A 20,094-nucleotide genomic window follows, 5' to 3' on the forward strand; every position below is an offset into this window, starting at 1 on the left:
GCTGTCACAGCAAACCACATAAAAGACCGATTCAATAAATATAAGACTGCAAAAGTGTACCGCGCAATGAATGAAATGTTCATAAACCTTTCTAAACAAACATTTTTTCTCATTTACTATATGATTTCCATAGACGCAATTGCATAACAATACAATGTCTAACCAATCAATTAAACCTATGTATCTGCATACCTACGTTTTGTGTACATCATTGTTTTTACCACTGGGGAGACTGAATGGCATATCAAATATATAATAATCTGCATTTCAATTCATATTCACAGCCTATCATTGGTTGGTATAAATCTTGAAGTGTTCTGGAGGTGTTCAAGGCCAGGTTGGATGGGGATTTGGGCAGCCCAGTCTAGTATTAATTGGGGAGGTTGGTGGCCCTGCCTGGGGCAGGGTGTTGGAGATTCATGATCCTTCAGGTCCCTTCCAACCCCGGCCATTCTGTGATTCTGTGATTAAGTGATACTGTATGACATGTGCCTATACAACATCCAAAGCCATAGATGTCCTTCATGTTCAAGAAACACTATCTGACCAAAACCTCAGGTAAGCACAAGATTTAGAAGTCACAGATCAAATATCATTAATAGAAAACATGATCAACTAGCAGCCATACAATTCAAATGCCTCTTTAAATTATTTCCCAAATCCTTTCTCAAGTCTCGTTTCCACTACTATGTCTACAGTAAATTAGCCCATGGAAAAGCAGGTTAAAGGATACATCAGGATGACTGATCTTTGTTTTACTAGTTCATAATAAAAATACAGACATGTATATACGTGGACAGCATTGCATTCTTCTGTCCCTCCCATATCACACTTAATGCAGTTGCTTTATTAGAATGCATATCTTAGACGTGAGCCTTTCAGCAGGAATTTTATAATGCCTAATGAAACAAGGCTCTTATTCTCATTTTGCAAATCATTCTGATACATCAAACAAATATCAAATACCTTCTGACAGAGTGTTATAGCCAGAAGACCTTTTTATACACATGTATATTTAAATGTGTTTATCTTCTGAATGCTCCTAGGTGCATTTACAACCTCTTTGTTGACTTTGAGGATTACGTGTCTCAGTACTACTCACCGTTGCAGTAATTGGAATTCTGTAGCTGTCCCACGCAACACACACTGAACTGCTTAGCTGTGAGTTTTGGGAAAGTTTCAGCTCCAGCAGAGCAGTAGCCAAAAAGACACATCCTTTAATGCCTGGAGAAGACAGAACAGAAACACACAGAAGGTTTATACTAACATTGCATCATATGTTTTACCAGACAATGCATCTTCAGAACATATAAACTAGTATTAATGTATTGTAAAGGCTGACATAGCAGGTCATCAAACGTAAAACGTTAGAGAATTTAGGGATAACATCCTGACCTCATATAAATCAGTGGCAAAACTCCAATTGACTTTACAGGGACCAAGATTTCACCCAAGTTTCCCCTTAATCCACATTGGGTTTGCTCTGTATACTGTGTATTCCCTGGTGTACATCAACCAAGCACAAACAAGCCTTGCAGATCACGGCTAACCAAGATGACCAAAACAAATAAATAAATAAAAAATAATAATAAAAAAATTGCTGCAATGCTCAGCTGGGGTTAACTCCCAAGGAAACTAATCTTAGTTCTCCAGCTGGAGATGAGGCCCAAAGTAGGCAAAACTTCAGCAAAGCTTCACATGGAAATTTAATTAGGAATAGCTATTTCAGGGCCATATTTTCCAGGTGGGGCATATGTTATGTATTTAACTGTGTATCAGCTGTGTGCCTTAAGACTTGCTGTATGCACCTGGGCACCATTTTAAGAACATAAATGATAATCGGTGACATAGTAATTTCATTAGGCATCTAACAAATGCATTTGCAACAACAGTCTTCTTTATTTATTATGTATTAAAGTTTTGGTGCAATAAACTCTGTGCAAGATGCAGAAGACATATTCCCTACCATAAAGAAATTTAAGCTTTATGGAATTGTTCATCTGGGATTTTTTTTTCCTTGATTTGTTTTTTAATATTCCATTATGAAGGGACGTATGCAACTCTTTTGAAACAACCCATCCATGCTAGGATAATATGCATTTATCAGGATTATATCAGATATATGATGAAAGTATAAGCTTATCAATTTAGGGTGTGATTTTAGAACCATTCATTATCAGAGTAATTTTCTCTCTACTGATGTAAGTCATAAAGCTTCCATTGAAGAGATCAGAGTTAGGTCAACACTAAATGCCTTTGAAAATTCCAAAGTTAAAAGTTAACTCTAAATTTATGTTGACTCAGTCACAATTTTCATTGTTCTCACTGGAATCATCACAGGAATATGTAAGTCTGTTAATAAATATCTCATCCCTTTAAGAACAGCATACCCCAGACTAGCTTTAAATAACTCATCCCTTTAAGAATGACATATCCCATCCATCTCTATATATTTCCCTAGACTCGATAGCTTCGACAAGTGCTTGGAAAGGATTTATTTCCTTAGAAATCTGTAGTCCCATCGTGTGTTACGTTAGCCAGAAATGGGACACTGCACTGGATCTGGTGCAGGAAAGCATCTCCTAGCGGATATGGTTGTGCTGAATGTCATACAACGCCCTGAAAGATTCTTGGTCCAAGGATTCTTTCTGACAGGTAATACTCCAACAAAGCATCATCTTCTCTCCAATGGCCACAAATAGTCTCCAAGTGAACACTGCTGTGCTGCTTTTTTTTTTTTTTTTTTTTTTTTTTTTTTTTTTTTTTTTATGTACAAGATTAATCCAAGCTTTTTGGAAACGTAATTGCCATTTATCAAGGTAGCATCTACACTCTCAGGTCAGAGCTGGGGCCCTGCTCTGATAGGTATGTCCATACACAGAATGAAAACACATTTCCTGTTTCAACAAATTCATTGTGTATAGTAATGCATTAAGAAAAAGAGGTGTTAGAGCATTTTTCATAGATTCAGGACACTTCTGCCAAATGAGGGATTCTACCAAGCAGTGGACTCCGTCTCCACCTGGAAACCCCAGAGAACTTAGCAGTTTCCTTGTGCAGTCTTTACTTGTCCCAGTTCCTTTCTCCTGAGCTTTAAGTCCCCATATAAAAAGAAGAAAATTTTATGAGGGGGGAAAAGCATTAGTCTTCCAAGCAAGTTACTGGCCTCCATCAGAGTAATGTACACAATAAACCTTTGCTTCAGTTTCCTGAAACAGCACAGTATCCTATGAACATGAAGCATCGGGAGCCTGAAACCCTTATCTTCTGCCAACAGATTCTGAAAGGAGGTGCTTCACCAAACCTACCTATGGCACTCTCTCACCTAATCACCGAGTGTCACCAGGTTTACTACATTCACGGCCTCTGGCCGCTCACCAGAATGAGGCTTCTCACCATAATACCAACGTGGAGTCCCAAGCCTCCTCCCCAGGAAAATCTTTACTGCCTCATTGGCATCGATTTTGGATGCATCACAGGACAGCAGAAAAATATGTACTCACACAGAAACACAGAGATGAGCCCACGTCACCGGGAATATCCCACCCACAGGATAAGGAACCCTGTTCCCTTACTTCCAGTGTTAGATGCCAGCAGCTCTGCCTCTCTGTGCAAAGCTGGCATTTTGGATAGTGTATCCTTGCTAACAGAGTTGCACTTGGCAAACTGCAGTTCTTCAAGCACACAGAAAAGAAAACAATGTTTTATTGTCCTCCCACCCACAGCTAATGACATCAACAGGGCAAGCAAACAAAATCTGCTCCTTGCCCTTTCATTCCTCTTTCTCTAGTTCCAGTAAACGGCAGCAGAGAGGGTTTTGTTGTTTGTTTTTTTTTTTTTTTTTTTTTGCTTTTTTTTTTTTTTTTTTGCTTTTCCCCCACGTGATGCTCAGCCTATGCAGTTTCATACAGACAAGGCTTTCCACAGCCTAATGACTAATCTCCAGCTCTGCTACTGACATCTTTGGGAAGTTCTTTAGCCCTGTGTGTTGTCTTCCATAAAAATGGGAATGCTCTACCTCTTCCTCTCACTCCTCACCTTCCCTGCATAGGCTGTAAACTCTCTGATCTGCAAAACCTTTGCTAATACAGTGACCAGAAAATGTGAGTGTGATGGGTTTGGAGCCTTTTATATCATTTATATTACTGAAAGTATCCATAGGTGGATAAAACAGATGGGAAAGAACTGTGAGAAGACTGTGATTAGCATAATTGCTAGTGATCACATGAGACAATCTGCATAACCACAGTCAAGCATTTTTATAAGTATTACTAAGGAGATTAATAAAAAACAATCAGTACTGGGAGAGCCACTAAAGCAAAAGCTATATTTTTTCGGAGGGTTAACACAGGGCTCTGTATAGACTGAAATATGCAAAAATTCTCCAGGGTATTCGCATGACAGCTTTTTGTATAAGAAACAGGTATAAAGCCCCTTCATTGACTGCTCTATTATTTTACTGTGGTCTGTGACCTCTGGGAGGTGATCCTCCCAGAACACTGTCCTGTGGAAGAATCTGGTCCACACATCGAATCATAGAATCACAGGGTTGCAAACAACCTGCAAGATCTAGTCCAACCACCCTCCCGCTACCACTGCTACCACAAGCTATTAAACCATATCTCGTAGCTCCTCATCCAGACACCTCTTGAACACTGCCAGGGACGGCAACTCCACCACCTTCCTAGGCAGCCATTCCAGTGTCTGACCACTCTCTGAGAGTTCTTCCTTATGTCTAACCTAAACCTCCTCTGGTACAACACGCGGCCATCTCCTGTTTGTTGCCTGGGAGAATGAGGAATGAGGATACCTAGAGAAGGAAATCAGAGGAAATGGGAATAGAAAAAGAGGAAACCTACGAAGACCACCATGAGTACTGACTGGAAGATTCCTTCATCCAAAAAAAAAAAAAAAAAAAAAAAGCAAAGAAAACCAAAAGAAAATAGTGACAAATGGTATCAGCGTTAAATCCTTCTAAAGGATTTTGTGCAAATCAGCCAGAATAGGTCAAAGAAGTCAGTGATGGGCCCTAAAGTTGAGGAGGCTGTATTTGACAGCCTGAACACTGGGCCTTGCCAAACAGTAGAAGCTTGTGGTGCCATGTCTCTTACTGTGCACAGAGGTATGTAACAGGGCATCTAGCAAAGTCGGGGAAATATGCACAACGTCTACACCTGAGCTTAAGCACAACATCCCGAAATACAAATTAAAAAGATAGAGTTATCAGGCCTGTTTGAAGTCACTGGTTCTGCCATTCTCTTATACTTTGAACTAGGACACCTCAGCAGCACTCATTCATCCATCCAGTCTGTAATCTATCAAGTTTTTATTTCTCACCCTGCATGACATATGCTGAAAACAAAGTCACAACACAAGTTAGACCACTGGGTGTTTGCACAGCACAAGTAGTTATCAGGAAGGATTCAGTAGTGAAGTTCAGAAAGACCTTCAGAATGCAATGCTGAGACTGCTAGTCATTCACAATGCTGTCACATTCATGCTGATATGCATCCTCTGAAATTCCACTGAAATGAAGTCCCAGCCTTGCACATGTTTTTCTGATTGCTTTCTTCATGGTTTAGATAAGATATAAATTATAAGATTTGTACTATAGAGCTTTATCCAAAACATTTTCTATCTTACACTCCTGAGGAATATTTGGCAGAAAAATGACAAAATAATAAAACGTAAGAATAATTGTTAGGTGTTAGCTTTCTATGGCAAAGCAGAAGCAGACACTGCAGGGAACGTAGTTGGATTGGGCCAGGTTTGGATTATTCCTTGAAGCAGTCTTCTCAGGCTGTAAACAAGGCAGAAGACCACTGGGAAGGGCACGCATGTGGCTGCCCTCTCACACAGCACCTCTAAATCACCTTCATGCTTAGGGACAAAGGTTTTTTTCTGCAATGACCCAACCTGCTCCATTCAGCAGCTACACGGCTACGCTGATCACCAGTCCAGTACTGAAGCTAATTTGTTCAGTGTGCAGGCACCCAAAGCTTCAGCTTCAGTTTTTTTCAGTTCTCTACAAGAGCAGATCTGTAACAGTAATTCCTAGCCAGGGAATAGCCCTGATTTCACTATCTTTGTATATGGAACCTAGAGCTGTGCTTGTAGCTCCTAAATGCACTCGCAGGGGTTGTGGAGCACAGGCAAGAACTCCCTTTATTAAGAATCTGATGGTTAAGCTGTGAAGTTGGGAAAAAAAAAAAAAAAAAAAAAGACAGAAAGTGTAATATTTATAGCTCTCTAACTAGAAGTGACCCCTCACGTGTGCATACCTTTTGATGGTCTTAATTACATGTTCACACACTTTTTTTTTTTTTCCCTCCAGATAAACAGTTCCTTATGGAGCTAACAACACTGATGAACAAAGATGAAGATAGATACAGTAGCTCAGAAAATTTCACATGTACAAGCATCCTGGCATCTCTGCTTGGCAAAGTTGTTAGTGACTCAAAGCATGCCTCTCTAAAGGGAACAGGAGGCAGCAAATTCAACTGCACCTATATGCCCTCTAATTAATAGAAGTACATCCTGTAATACTTCTTTCAAGCTTTTCTCCATTTGGTGCACCTGGAGGACAAAGGTAGATCTCTGCAGATCCCAGATGTGGGAAACCCAGTGCTGCCATTCCCAAGGCACCTTCATCCCATGGCAGAACCATCTCATATCTGACCACTGCCTGCGCCTAAGGGCTGGAAATTACAGAGCAGAAGAGAGGCAGCTCCTATGAGATTCCCAAACTCAAAAAAGCCCTGCTAAGCGGCACACTCCCACTCTCCCTATGTGCATCTTAGCACTGCAACCTCTTCACGTCGCACGAGCAAGCGTGGAACAGATGCGTCCCCCCTTCAGGAGGCAGCAACACCCCTCCTTCCTCACATGACTCATATGATGTCAGAGCTGTCCTTGTCATCGACCCCAATTTGGGCTCACACGTCAAGGACATGCTTGCTCAGTGGAGCCTCAGCACGATGGGTAATCCATCCCCTCTCATTTGAGCTCCCACGTTCTGGCTAAGCATGAAACAGAGGACTTTTTGCTAGCTCAGGAAACTCAGCTCCTCCAACAGTACCAGCAGTGAAACCTCTGTGAGAAGCTGTGAGTTTTTCAACCTTTGACAGCAAAGTCAGCATTGCAACACCCAATTCCACCCCCTCTCACAGTCCAATTAAGAAAGATGCAAAAAAAAAAAAAAAAAAAAAAAAAAAAAAAGTTATAGAACAGTCATGTACTTTCATGTGATCTAATATTAGCTGCGTTGTATGCAATTATTTTATGTAGTACTCTGTGTTCTGGTTGCACTCCCATCGATGTGTCTAGTAGATATTTGTAGTTCCCTAGTAATTTAATAGCTAGTTTGTGCCCTAAACCATAAAAACATTTCTACCCTATCTAAAGTAACCGTGGGTGGTGTTATCCATATAAAATCTTTGAGTCCTAATGAGCTTTTGTTCTCAAGTTATAACCCAAAAATACATCACCCGGCTGTTCCGTTCTCTGCTGAAGATCCTCACTATGATGTGAAAGGAAAAGAAATTAAAACCCTAGATAAACGTGTTTGATCTGCCACAAAGTGGGAAAAGACAACCCTATGTATTGTATTACGTTTTGTTTTTTTTTTCCTTTTTTTAAACAAGCCCCTTTTCAGTTCATTGCCAAGTGTTTGAAGGCTGAAGATAAGCTGCATTTTTGCTAACCTGAAGACAACTACGGTCTGAGCAGGAGCAGCTGCTGGCCCCACAGCATGGAATGGCTTAGGTTGGAGGGACATTAATGCCCACCTAGTCCCAACCCCTGCCACGGGCTGGCTGCCACCCATCAGCTCAGGCTGCCCAGGGCCCCATCCAACCTGGCCTTGAGCACCTCCAGGGATGGGGCACCACAGCGCTCTGAGCAGCTGTGCCAGGGCCTCACCACCCCCTGAGTGAAGAATTTCTTATAACATCTAACATACATCTCCCCTCTTCTAGTTTAAAGCCATTTCCCCCAGCCCTATCACTGCCAGACCCCGTAAAAAGTCATTCTCCAACAGTATCCACTGGAGCCTGGATACAATGTCACAAAGTGGTACCCACAGTTCATGGGTCTCCTGAGGGGAAAAGAGGGCAGGTCCCCATTTCCCTCACAGGGATGGCAGGAGAGCTCCTCACACGGCAGCGACATGATGGAGGAAGGCCTGCGGTGAGGCTGTGTCACCTCACAGCAGCCTGTGCTAGGAGCACAGCAATGCTGGGCCTTCTCCTTACAGACCCCTCCACTCGCGGTTCCTGGTGGCCATGGGCCAAGCCTTCACCGGGAGCCAGGGCTGAGCCTGCCTTGGCGTGCTCACCTCTGCTCTTTAGGAGCGGGTACAGGCTGTACAATGCATCATCTGTTATGCAATTAGACCTGTGCCCAGTTCCGGTTTGCTTCCCGGCGGCAAGAATACATCCCTAGCTCGCCTCTCACCCCCAGCCCCATTCAGCCCAGCCACGCGCTGCTTGCTCCCCACCAGCAGCTCTGCTGAGCACAGCCAGCACTGCACCGACCGCGGGCCTGGTCTGCCAGGGAGCCAATGCGCCAGAGGGAGTTTTTTGGGTCTGTTTCAGCTCTGCCGTTGCTCTCCTGGAAATAATTGCACTCTGCTGCTTCTATCGGGTCTGAGTGCTTCTCCCTATCACACTCTGTTACACTGTGTTTAAATACATGTCTGAAAACGTTGGTGTGAGGAATATCGCAGATCATCCTGGAAGAAGCAAGAATGCTTTACCAGTTATGTATCAAAACAAAGGAAAAAAAACCCTGGATTAGGGATTGACAGGCTGAGAGAGCTGAGGCTGTTCAGCCTGGAGAAGAGAAGGCTGTGGGGAGACCCTAAAGTGGCTTCCCAGTACGTAAAGGGGGCTAATAAGAAAGAAGGAGACAGACTCTTTAGCAGCGTCTGCTGGGACAGGACAAGGGGAAAAAGTTACAGAGGAAGAAGGGGAGATTGAAGTCGGATACAAGGAAAAAGTGTTTCACAATAACGGTGGTGAGGCATTGGCAAAGGTTGCACAGAGAGGTGGTGGATGCCTCATCCCTAGAGACGGTCAAGATCAGTCTGGACGAGGCTCTGAGCACTTGACTGAGCTGTGGGTGTCCCTGCTCACTGAAGGAGAGTTAGACTAGGAGACTTTAAAGGTCTCTTCCAACTCCGATTCAAATGGTTCTATCAGGCTATGATTAACATCTTTCACAATGCCGAAGGAAAGAAAACTCTTGGTTTTGATCTCAGGAGCTGACATCTATCTCCAAACATAGAAGGGAATGTGTCTCTAAAGGCAGAACCCAGCTACTTCATTAAAAGCTAACAGCAAGGCAAGGACACAGCCTGGAATCAAATATTATTTCCCATCCATTGAAGCAACAAGTACAAAGGCCAGAAAATCTCATCTGCTCTATTCAAAAGAGATTTCCTATTATCTACACTGGGAGACAGTAAAAACTAGATAGAGCATTAGCTGCCATTAGAAAGTAAACAAAGGCAGTTGAAATTAATTCTTCCACTCACAGTTCAGAAAGATTTTGGCATTCAGCACTATCACTAAATCCCAGAGGCAGCAATCAGCAGGTAATCTCTTCAGTGTAACCAGATAGTCCCATCATGGATACGGATTTAACAAGTGCAGCACCCCAGAGAGATACCAATTACAAGATAATCAACTTCCTCCTCCCTTTACTCTGGGGAAAACTTTAATAAAATCACAGTCAAACCCTTGCCACACCTTATTGAGTCCCTTTTCCTATTACTTGAAGTAAACAGAAAGATACAAGTTTGGCATCAGTGAAAAAATAAGGATGCTGTTTTTCAAAATCAACAAAAAGCACAAACATTTGACTGGTCATTTCACTATTATTGTGGGAAAAAGAAGCAAGATACCTTGTCATAGATAACAGCCAGCCACTTATCACACTGCTTTGAGTAGCTCAACAAGCAAGTCTTAAGGTTTTGTGAGTTTAAAGGCATAACTGACTTCAACTGTCAGCTCCATCTTCTCAGATGAAAGTTGTTGGCAACCCAAAATCTACCCATTACCTCAAAAATCCATCCTGGAATATGGAAACCTACAGTAATTCACCAAAATTGTTGGGATTACAGAAAGAAATTCTGTATTAGCCTATCATGAGACTGTCTTGTTGCATTCTTCTTTGAAGCTAGGTCCAGCACTTTGCCATGATGCAGCAGAAGGGAAAAGGTTGACAAGTTGGTTGGGCAGATGCTTTATCTGGAACCTGCCCTGTCACACCACCCTTCAGCATTTATAAACTTATCACATACTATAAAAAATAAATTAAACAAACAAACAAAAAAAAACAAACAAGATATCCAGGGGTGAGAAGAAACTCAAGTATTCATTTTGAATTATTAAATAATTGAAATAATAAAATAACTCGGTGTAACTGTAATGCCACTACGTGACTGTTGTACAATGGTGCTTGTGATGCCCCTCCCTGACAGTGCTGGGGCTCTGGGTGCGGAGCTGCTGCCACCATTCCCTCCTTTTTTCCCCTCCCACCTCTCTGCCTTTTCCTGATGGGCTAATTATGAGCCAGGGTCACTCTCAGCCTGAGGACCCTACGCGTCCAGCATCCCCTCCCACTAACAAGTAGAGGGACAAAAAAACCACTTCCCATGTCACACACCTCTTCCCCCTCTCTAATTTTTCTCCCTTTCCTTGTTTTTAGGCAAAAAAGATAAAGAAAGCAAAGCAGAAGGATGCTGAATGACAGCCATGCAGGCACAGTCCTAGAGTGATAAAGGGGGTACATTTGCTGTATTAATTGCTTGCATCCTAAAGCTTTGTTCTCTGCTGCTCTAGGCCCTTCCTTATTTCTTTCTCTCGCTCCCCCTTTTTCCCCTCCTTCCCACTTCCTTCTCTCTTCCTTGGCTTTGCAGCTTCAGTCTCCCACATCTTTGGGGAGTATTTCCTTTCTTTCCCAAATACCCTCTTCTCCTTTCTCAAATCTCTTCCAAACAGTCATCCTCTAAAGACCTTAACATCAACTCTCCTTGTGCTTATTAGATTGAGCTGCTCTCCCTTGCTATGTGTTACTTGAGCCATATCTCTATTTTATAGAGCATTTACAACACTGTACACATAAAGCATATCTGAGCATTTCAGCATGGAAGCAATTGCTTTTTGCAAATCTGGAATTGACAGTTCTAAAATGCTTGTAACTGCAGGACTGTCTTTCATACACTCACAGATTTTAAGGCCAGATGGGACCATTAGATCATCTAGTCTGAGCTCATCTGAAAACCTGCTCTGGTTCTTCCCTAATAATGGGTGTCCATGCGATGCCATCAGGACCTACCAGCACAGCATCCCAGGATCCGTATTTCAGTTGTCACTATGCACAGTGCAGCCAGCGTATCAGCTGCACAAAGCATCCTTCCAACCACCAGGGCACCCAGCAACCCTCACTTTCCTCAGGCAGAGAAAAGCACAAAGAAGCAGGCAGGTAAGAAGGGAGATAAGAGCAAGGCTGGTCATTTCAGAAAAAAGTCCCCAGAGCAGCTCTCAGAAAATCACATATTCCCTCTGTGTCATTCTCTTTGTGAAACAAAGCCTAAATTTAAGGGACAAATGAAAATCAAAAACTGAAACAACTCCTGGACAAAGAAGCTAACTGAAATACAACAAAATAAAAATACATGTGCAATATTACCTGTGTTCACACTCCATAATCTCCAATTTCTTGCCATATTTTATATTTCCATTCTAAAATCTTATTTCTATTTTTCACCTTTTATTTCTTATGCTATATTTTGCTGTTATCATATGATTTTGAAAACCTAAATAATTTGTTTACATAAAGCTCTGTAGTTATATTTAAAAATCTGGCAGAAATGCTGGCATTTGGATAGCTTGGGTATATAAATAGGGTTTTGTCTTCAATAAATTCTTGAGCCTTGCATGTACAAAATAGAACACATAGGAAAAGTTAAAGATCAGCCAAAAAGCAGAATTTACATTCAATTAGAGAATGTAGTAATTTGGGCTGCACACAATGGGAACCTACTAGTAATTTATGCACATGTCCCCATAATTTCAGTATCTCCCAAGAAGACTGCAGCAATTTTCTTGTTTGCTTCCAATCCACAGGTTTTTTGTGTAGGTGTGTTTTAATGCCTTTTCCCATTTCTGGTGTACGTATCTGCATGAGAATATGTACAATTATCATCTTTAAAAGGCTAACTTAAGCTTCTGAGTTTTAAATGCAGCTCTCAAAGGGATAGCTAATTTATACTTCATTCCTTGACTGTTAACTGGATTGGGAAAATAGAAGTAAAACCAAATTATTTTTGCCAACTGATTGATTTCAGAAAATCTTACACCAGCCAATATGCAAATTTCTTAATGAAAACCATCCTGGGAATTTATTAAACCGTTCATACTGAAGAAATTACTTTCATTTACATTGAAAAGTGAAATACTCTATCTTGACCTATATATGTGCTTGCCAAGATTCTATCTCCACCCTACTCAGTGTCTTTACCATGCTATCACCATGAAGAAGAGCAATTTCTCCTCTTTTTTTTTTTTCTTTTTAATAAAAAGGCAAATAATAGGCACTGCCAATAGCCATTGTTGACCCAAGTCAAAAGTGTTTGAAATTAATTTATCCGCTTTGGATGGTGTATAAATTTCTCATTACGAGTGTCAGTGATGGACAAGAAACCATTCCAAAAAATGTATTGGGTATCATGCCAAACTCTGTAATCAAGGTCTCTTGCAGAGACTCTGGAGTATACAAAGGGTTTCACACAGTCAGGAGCGTTAGCTATGCATGCTTTCCCGTTGCCTGGGCTCAGCCAAATACGCTGTGAGAACAACACGTATATACACTTTGTTTTATTATGCCTCGCAGATGCTTTTTTGTTTTATATTTCAAGCTTTGTCAAGTCTAATGTTTGTTCCTGCTTCGTCCTTCAGCCCTCCCCTCTTACCCCTGCCCTCCCCCAAATTTCAGAACAGCTTCCTAGACAGACCTGGTATCGATTACATAAACTGACTTTCTTGGAAAGTAAAGCATGTGTGTGGTGGGGAGGAGGAGGGGGGAGGGATGGAATTGGGATTTCTTCTACTTGCAACCGAAAATGGCAGCCGTTGAACAGATCTGGTCAATGACAGTAAGAGAATAAGCCCAGCAGAAAGTGGTAATATATTGTGTTACACTTACGCCAACTTGCCAAGTCAAGTTCTTTTTCTCAAGCGCATGTACAGTTTGTTCTTGCTATCCTCAGTTAACTCTGCTCTCTGAATAGAGGAGATGGGAACCGCTCAAAGGCCACAATAGCATGTTCTACTTAAGGTTTCCTCTCCACACTAACCATTGTGGATAGTACCCTTTATAAGTACAGTCAAACGCTCTTGAATAAGAATGCTCTCATTAACAATATGAAGCAAAGTTTTCTTTACCTTGCAAGATTTCTGTAAAATCTCATTTTCCTTATTACAGGCAAAGTACCTGCTGCTAAAAAGCAACATAAACTTGGCTCGATTTCCTTGAACAAATTTGAAGCTTCCTTCAAAACTAGCAGCAAAAGAGCATCAAAATGACAATATTGTACAAGAAATGCATCAGGAATGACTGATTAATTTAAGTTTCTATGGGAACGTGAAAAATGACATATTGGATCAGACGAGTGGCCTGTTTAGTCCAAGATATTGTCAACTAATATTGCATACTGCAGCACGTGAAGGTTTAGAGACCCATACCAAACACCTGCCACCAAAACCCTAGAAAGCACAGGTAGGGCAGCTTAGTTCAAGATCAAAGCTCAGATGAAGCTCTGAGGCAGGTGGGCTGAGAGTTGTAGTTGGGATATGAGAAAAATTACTGGCAATATTGCTAGAACAATTTCCATCTGATTATTATTTTTTTAATCACTCAACCTTGGTAACACTCCTTTCTCAAGCTGAGTTTTCCAGGCAGGGGAATGTGCCAAAGGGTGGGTGGTTTAATGTCAAAATTTGATCCAAATTTTTAGATTTTTTTTGTTTGTTTTTTAAATAAGGAACATAACAAACAATCTTTAATATTATGCATTATAACATTATGAAGAAGACTAATAAAGGCATTATTTTCTTCTTTACTAAATACTGCTTAGAAATATACATACAAATTTTTACCAGGGCAAGGGTTTTTTTTTTTTTTTAAATTCAATTAGCTAACCGAAGAGGACAGCAATTAAGTCAGTCAGTGATGTATATTACATAGCTGTCTTAAAATCTAATCTAATATAAAACCAGCAACAATATACACAAAACACAAAATATTATGGGATACAAAGGTAAAATGACACAGTGAGGCAAAATAATAGGAAGAGCAGCACTATATGCAGAGAAAAGGTGTCTGAGTCCCTACTACTGCCAATCAGTGTACTTTCACAAGACATGACAATTTCATTGTTTTCCTACCAGACTGACTTTTTCCTCACCCCAAAGGATTTCGTTCCTAAAAACTGCCCACTGCAAAAAGTCCATCATCAAGTGCTTGTGTGCCAGCAAGTGGGGACATTATGTTTCATCATTGCGAACGCCACTTGCGAGTGTTTACCCTTGGGTTCATCTAAGCAACTTTTTGTCTGTAAAACTGACAAACTAAATATAGCATCTCAAAACACATGAAAACAGAATTTGAACAGGAAGAATTTCTTCGAGAAACTACAGAATATTTTCACTACAAAATGTCAGTGGTCGATTCTTTCCAGCTACGCGAGTCTCCTGCAGATCTTTTTCATTTATGAGAGTGATAACCTAAGAAATTTGATCAAAAATGCTTTTAAAGGATGTATTGAAACTAAACTCCAAAGAAAAAGGCAAGGAAGACAGACTGAAAATAATTTTTAGCAGCAACCTTAACCTCTGTAGAGATAGTCAATCTTTTAATTACATCACCATATACCATAAGAACACATTAAACAGCACTAAGCATTAGGAATAACATAGAATAATGATAATGAAGAGGCTGGCACAGTTTGCCCATCCACATTTGCAATTAAATTAACTTTCTAGTTAAGCTAATTGTTTCTGGCATGACAATATGGAGCAGTCAGTTAAGACACAATTTCTTTAATCACGCACTGTTTTCCTGTGTCGAACCAGAAATTGATAGAATTAAAGGCTGGATTCTGTGCAACGTGGCATTTTGTCTTGGCACAAGCACAGCGGTGCTGGCTGTGGATCTCCCTGAAATCTAGAAGATTCAACTGCCCTCCTTTGAGCCTCTCTGCTATCCACCCAAACATGGAACAAAACTGAATGATTTCCTGGAAGCACCTTTGGCCCATGAGGTTACCCATCAGCAATATGGAAGCTGAAGAAAATGGTAGGGAGGAGGGCAAAGTGAAAAACAACAGGAAATTGTAAACCAACACTTTCACCTAACAAATTTTCATTTTCAGGATACTCTGAACCTGGCACCTAGCCATGGCCATTTCCATGCTCTACTGACTTCCTGGAGTTCATGAAAAAAACTCAGAGCAGTGTCCTTGCCGCATCCCACAGGCCTGGTATTCTGTATCCTCACCAGTTAGTTCTTTCTTTTATTGTTACCATAACACCAAAGCAGCAACTCCACAGATGCATCATTTCTAATCCCAGGAATTCCTGGTCCAAAGGTCGTTTTGATCAGGTTTATGAGCACAGGTTAAGGACTACGTTTACGCAGCTAAATATTACAGTGGGAACACTAAACCTTTGCCTTCAGTCAAGGAGTTGTCATCCATGTAAAGCTAACAATTAGCTACCATGCAGCACCTCCAGACCAATAGATACTGAGACCAGTTACTTGAGTACCTCCAAAAGGTGTTTGTACTGTTATGCGTGATGACAATATTGCACAGGAAAATGTAGCACTGAATTATGCCCCATGTCTGGCTCAGCTGAGTCCATAAGTGCTTTTGACAGTTTAGATTTTAGCAGGCTTACTGGAAGTAAAATATTTACACATATTTGTTGAGAAGGGATTTGAAGTTTGACTTCACAGTTGCCCTAAGACATGGCTAAGAAAAAAGAAGAAAGGAAAAAATGTAGGTTGGAAACAATGTCTAAAGTGAACATTTTCTCCCATTTTAAGTAAAATCCACTTTAGTCTTTTCCACATCTAGTTGATGCCGGGTAGGAAGAAAGAATCTGTCAGTTTTTCTGAACTGATGTGTTTTAGTAAAGTAAAAAAAATAAGAGCTCTTGCTCCTGCTGCTTATGAATGATCTATAGCAAAGAAAAACCTATTAAGCCCTCCATTTTAGAGACTTCATGTTCTCCAGCCAAATTTCACTATCAGTCCTTTAGGACAAAAATGGAGGGACAAACAGCAACAAGAGGGCCACTTGAGGAGTTCAGCTACATTGACTTTAAAACTCTTCTTAAACACTGCATACAGCTTCCCACCTCTCCCTGCAGCATACACACTCACCATAAGAGCCTGCATCCATATGGCAGTAAGAAGTCATCACAGAGAGGTTGACAAAAACTTACTGAAATCATTGCATTTAAGAACTGCTTTTTATTTCTGCTAAGTACAAATAAACATTAGGATCCTCTATTGAGCCAAATAACCAAAACAATGGGAGAACAACCAAAGCATAAACATATGGTAAGTCTGGAATGAAAATAAACCCGGGAGCCTGGATGGTTAGGACCTTGATTGGTAACAGAATGCTTGTTTTGGATGTTTGTGGGAGAATCACAAATCAAAAGCCAGAACGAAGCATCAAAAAGAGCCACAAAAGCATCAACAACTTGACTTAAAGATAAACCCTAAGAAAGCTATTTGAACAGGTGCTGACTGGGAGAGATTGGTAGTTGTGAGGGAATTATCTCCTTTGATTCTACCTGGAGATACAGAGATCAGGACTTTGTAAACAAACAGGATTGCATCAAAGACAGGTGACTCAATCATCAATTACTCTTAGTAACATTCAAACTGTGTGCTTCCTATGGCAGGACTAAAGAGAGAAAGCCCCCTTGTTCTGGTTTCCAAGAACAAAGCCTGTGAGTTGGTATCTCTCTCTTGTATCAGGGCAGAACAAAAGGGAGCACACAATTTAAACATGTAAATCACATGAGGAGTTAAAATAGCATCTGAAAACTTACTGGTAAAGACGAACCCTTATTAGAAAGTCAATGGCAAAGCGCCCAAAGAGACTAGGAGGTGCAGTTGGAACAGTTGTGGTTTGAAATAACATTGGAAATGTCTTAGAAAAGCTTTGACGAACATGGAAGTTGCTATCTGATAAGCTGCAGAAAGGGCTCGGGAAACTGAAAAACGTTCCTGAAGAATGAAAATGAACCAATGTCAACAACTGTAGCACTCCAAAAAGAAGAGAGAAAAAGAACTCTATTTGAGTTGAGTGGGAACAAAGCCTTCCCTGATACACTCAAATATCAGCAAGGACCTCAAGGGCAAATTGGCTATGAACCAGTTTTGTAGACACTCAGGTAGACTCAGAAATAAAGATCAGCAAAAGACAAAAAGATACTGTACTGACTGCAGAATTTACTATAGATCCTGAAGTTTTTCACAGCTGCATATTACAAAAGGAAACAGCTGCTGCAAACAGAAGACAACACCCACAATTTGCCAAGATCTCTAAAGCACAGCTCTGTATCTCAAATTCAGATCAGAAATTCTAATATGGTTAATGCCATTGTTACAATTTGAAGAAAAGTGAGGACTAACCCAAGCTTATAAATAAACAGAAATTGGCAACACTGAAGAAATGCAGTTGAGGTCATTACTGATCCTGAAGGAAAATAAATAAAGGAGAATGATTATAAATGCAGGGCTTTAAGAAAAGAGGATTTTACTACATATTCCAAACCAGAACCAACCAACAAGGAGGGCGAGAGGGGAATCCCAAGCTGATCCAACTCAGGAGACTCAGGCACCAGCGTGTAGTTTCCGTATAGATCTTAACACATACCTTAAAACAATAACAATAGCAGAAATAGAAGAAAGATAAGGGAATAGGTAAGATTCGTTTTTTATTTTTTATTTTTTGCAATGCTCAAGTCCTGCCTTTAGAGGCAGAAAATCCACCAGAAATTAGTCTGTGGCTGCTTTCCAGCAAATAAAAGATGAGGAGTGTTTGAATTTTGCTTTGAGATTCTAAATCTCTGGGGAACTTCAGCTGCTGAAGTTCTTCTGGATCTGGAACAAGAGTAAATCTCTATTCATTTGAAGGGTTTTTGACAATAGACAGAAGGAGACGGGGAAAGGGAGAAAGCAGTGACAAAATGTAGAACTGATAGATAAATATTAACTATAGAAAAACTAAGAAGGGGTGAGCACATGAACTCTCAGAAAACACATTGACTTTTAATCTGGCACCCTATCAAGAATTCAAACAGAAACTAGAAAGTGATTTTCTTTTGCTAGAAATTATTTTTATTCTGTACTTCCCTGTTTCAAAACACGAGTGATCGAGTGATGCTGGGGAAGATGGCTACCCCACCTAGCATCCTTCTTTTCCACAGCAAGGTGGTCAAGAAGTCATATGAGACATGGAAGAATCACATCATGAAGTTATAAGAGATCCTTCAGCTCAGATTCTGAGTCCAGTTAAGAATAAAAAAATAAAAATAAAATAAAAAAAAAAAAAGTGTCAGCATCAGACTGTAGAAAACAACACAAAGTTGTTTAGCATGTGCTGGTCTACTACCGTAAGAAAAAAAGTGTTCTAGATGCTGGTGAAAGCCCAATCTGGTTTACAACCCTGAATGTTAAAAGAAGTGGCTATTGGCAAGTGGAAGTGTGTCCAGAGGGACAAGGAAAAAAAAAGTGCTTTCATAGTAGGACAAGGACTGTGGCAATTTAAAATGATGGCTTTTGGCTACTGCAATACCTCAGCTACATTTAAAAGTCTAAGGAAGAGAGTATTACATGGCATGCCTCTCTCAGCCTGTTTGTTATACCTAGATGATATCCTGGTGCATGCTAAAGTGTTGGAACAAGAACTGATACGTTTACAAATGGCTTGTAATTAGCTTAAGGCTGTTAGTCTGAAACTGAAAAGAAATGCTGGGAGTTCGTTTCAAAAAGAGGTAATTCACCTTGGGAAAAGCCAGTGAGGAAGGAAGCAAGATTTCCTTGGACTGGGAGAAGCTGCCCAGAGCTGCCCCTGTGCTGGATATAGGCTGGCTATGGGAGGACGTTGTTTCTTTTTATGGGACTATCAATGTATTTTTCAGCATTGCACAATCACTGAGTGCATTAGGAAAAGAGATCATGTTTGGGAACCCAGAGATAACCAGAAATGCAGCCTTCTATAGGTTCATAATCACCCAAGGCAGTGCCTCCTGCTGCCGTGGGATCATTACAGTGCTAATAATCTCTTGGGAAGCAAGAGATTTTATTTCCCCTTTTTCCGTGAGCTCCAGAGGAACAAATGTTCCTGCTGCACCCATTGAAAAAGCATTTGTCATCTTCCCAAGAAGATGGCATAATATATGACATAAAACTAATTTGGTAAGCTTAGCCTCAGGGAGAGAAATTCCTTGAAATACCACACGGAGTTGGAGATGAGCTAGAATGCAGGCAACAGAAAAAGGGAATAAGAGAAAGGATAGGCCCAAACTCCGTGCATCTGGAGAGCTTTTGTCTGCATTGGTGGCCATAATCAGATGCTGGGGGATGAAGAAGAACAGAGCAATGCAATTTGTTATTTCCCAGTCACACTTTCTGCTTCCAACTGATTCCAGCTTGAGGTTTCCTGACCCATATATAGTTTACATGCAGTTGGTAATTCTCAATGATTTTGTCTTTCATGAACTCAAATTGTGCAAACGTGTCACATCCTCAGTGTCATTTGGCAGCGAGCTCCGCTGGTCTACCACCCACTTTGTGGAGCCATTCAACACTTCAGAGTCTCCTTGCCTTCCTTTGAAGTTTTTTCCTATCCTACAAAAGCACTCAGAAATGAAAGGTCCAAAACGTGAGTGCATTCAAGGTGAACCTTGATATTCTTTGTGTTGTCCTCAATTCTTTCCCTGGTATCTATTAACATTTCTTTAATCATTGTGAAGCACTGAAGATTTCACAGAGCTGTCATGTTCTCAG

The 20,094-nt window shown here is 40.8% G+C and overlaps 1 long non-coding RNA gene across 1 annotated transcript in view; it reads right to left on the reverse strand.

The window, feature by feature from the left end:
- The window catches only part of LOC125696804 (uncharacterized), a 190,443-nt gene that overhangs the window by 86,330 nt on the left and 84,019 nt on the right, over nucleotides 1–20,094 (reverse strand). Inside the window, exon 2 of the long non-coding RNA XR_007378544.1 lies at nucleotides 1,103–1,224. This is a non-coding gene — a long non-coding RNA (uncharacterized LOC125696804). The remainder of the gene's footprint in view (nucleotides 1–1,102; nucleotides 1,225–20,094) is intronic.

The sequence above is a fragment of the Lagopus muta genome, chromosome 8 (assembly GCF_023343835.1).
Source record: "Lagopus muta isolate bLagMut1 chromosome 8, bLagMut1 primary, whole genome shotgun sequence".
In the NCBI taxonomy this organism is placed as follows: Eukaryota; Metazoa; Chordata; class Aves; order Galliformes; family Phasianidae; genus Lagopus; species Lagopus muta.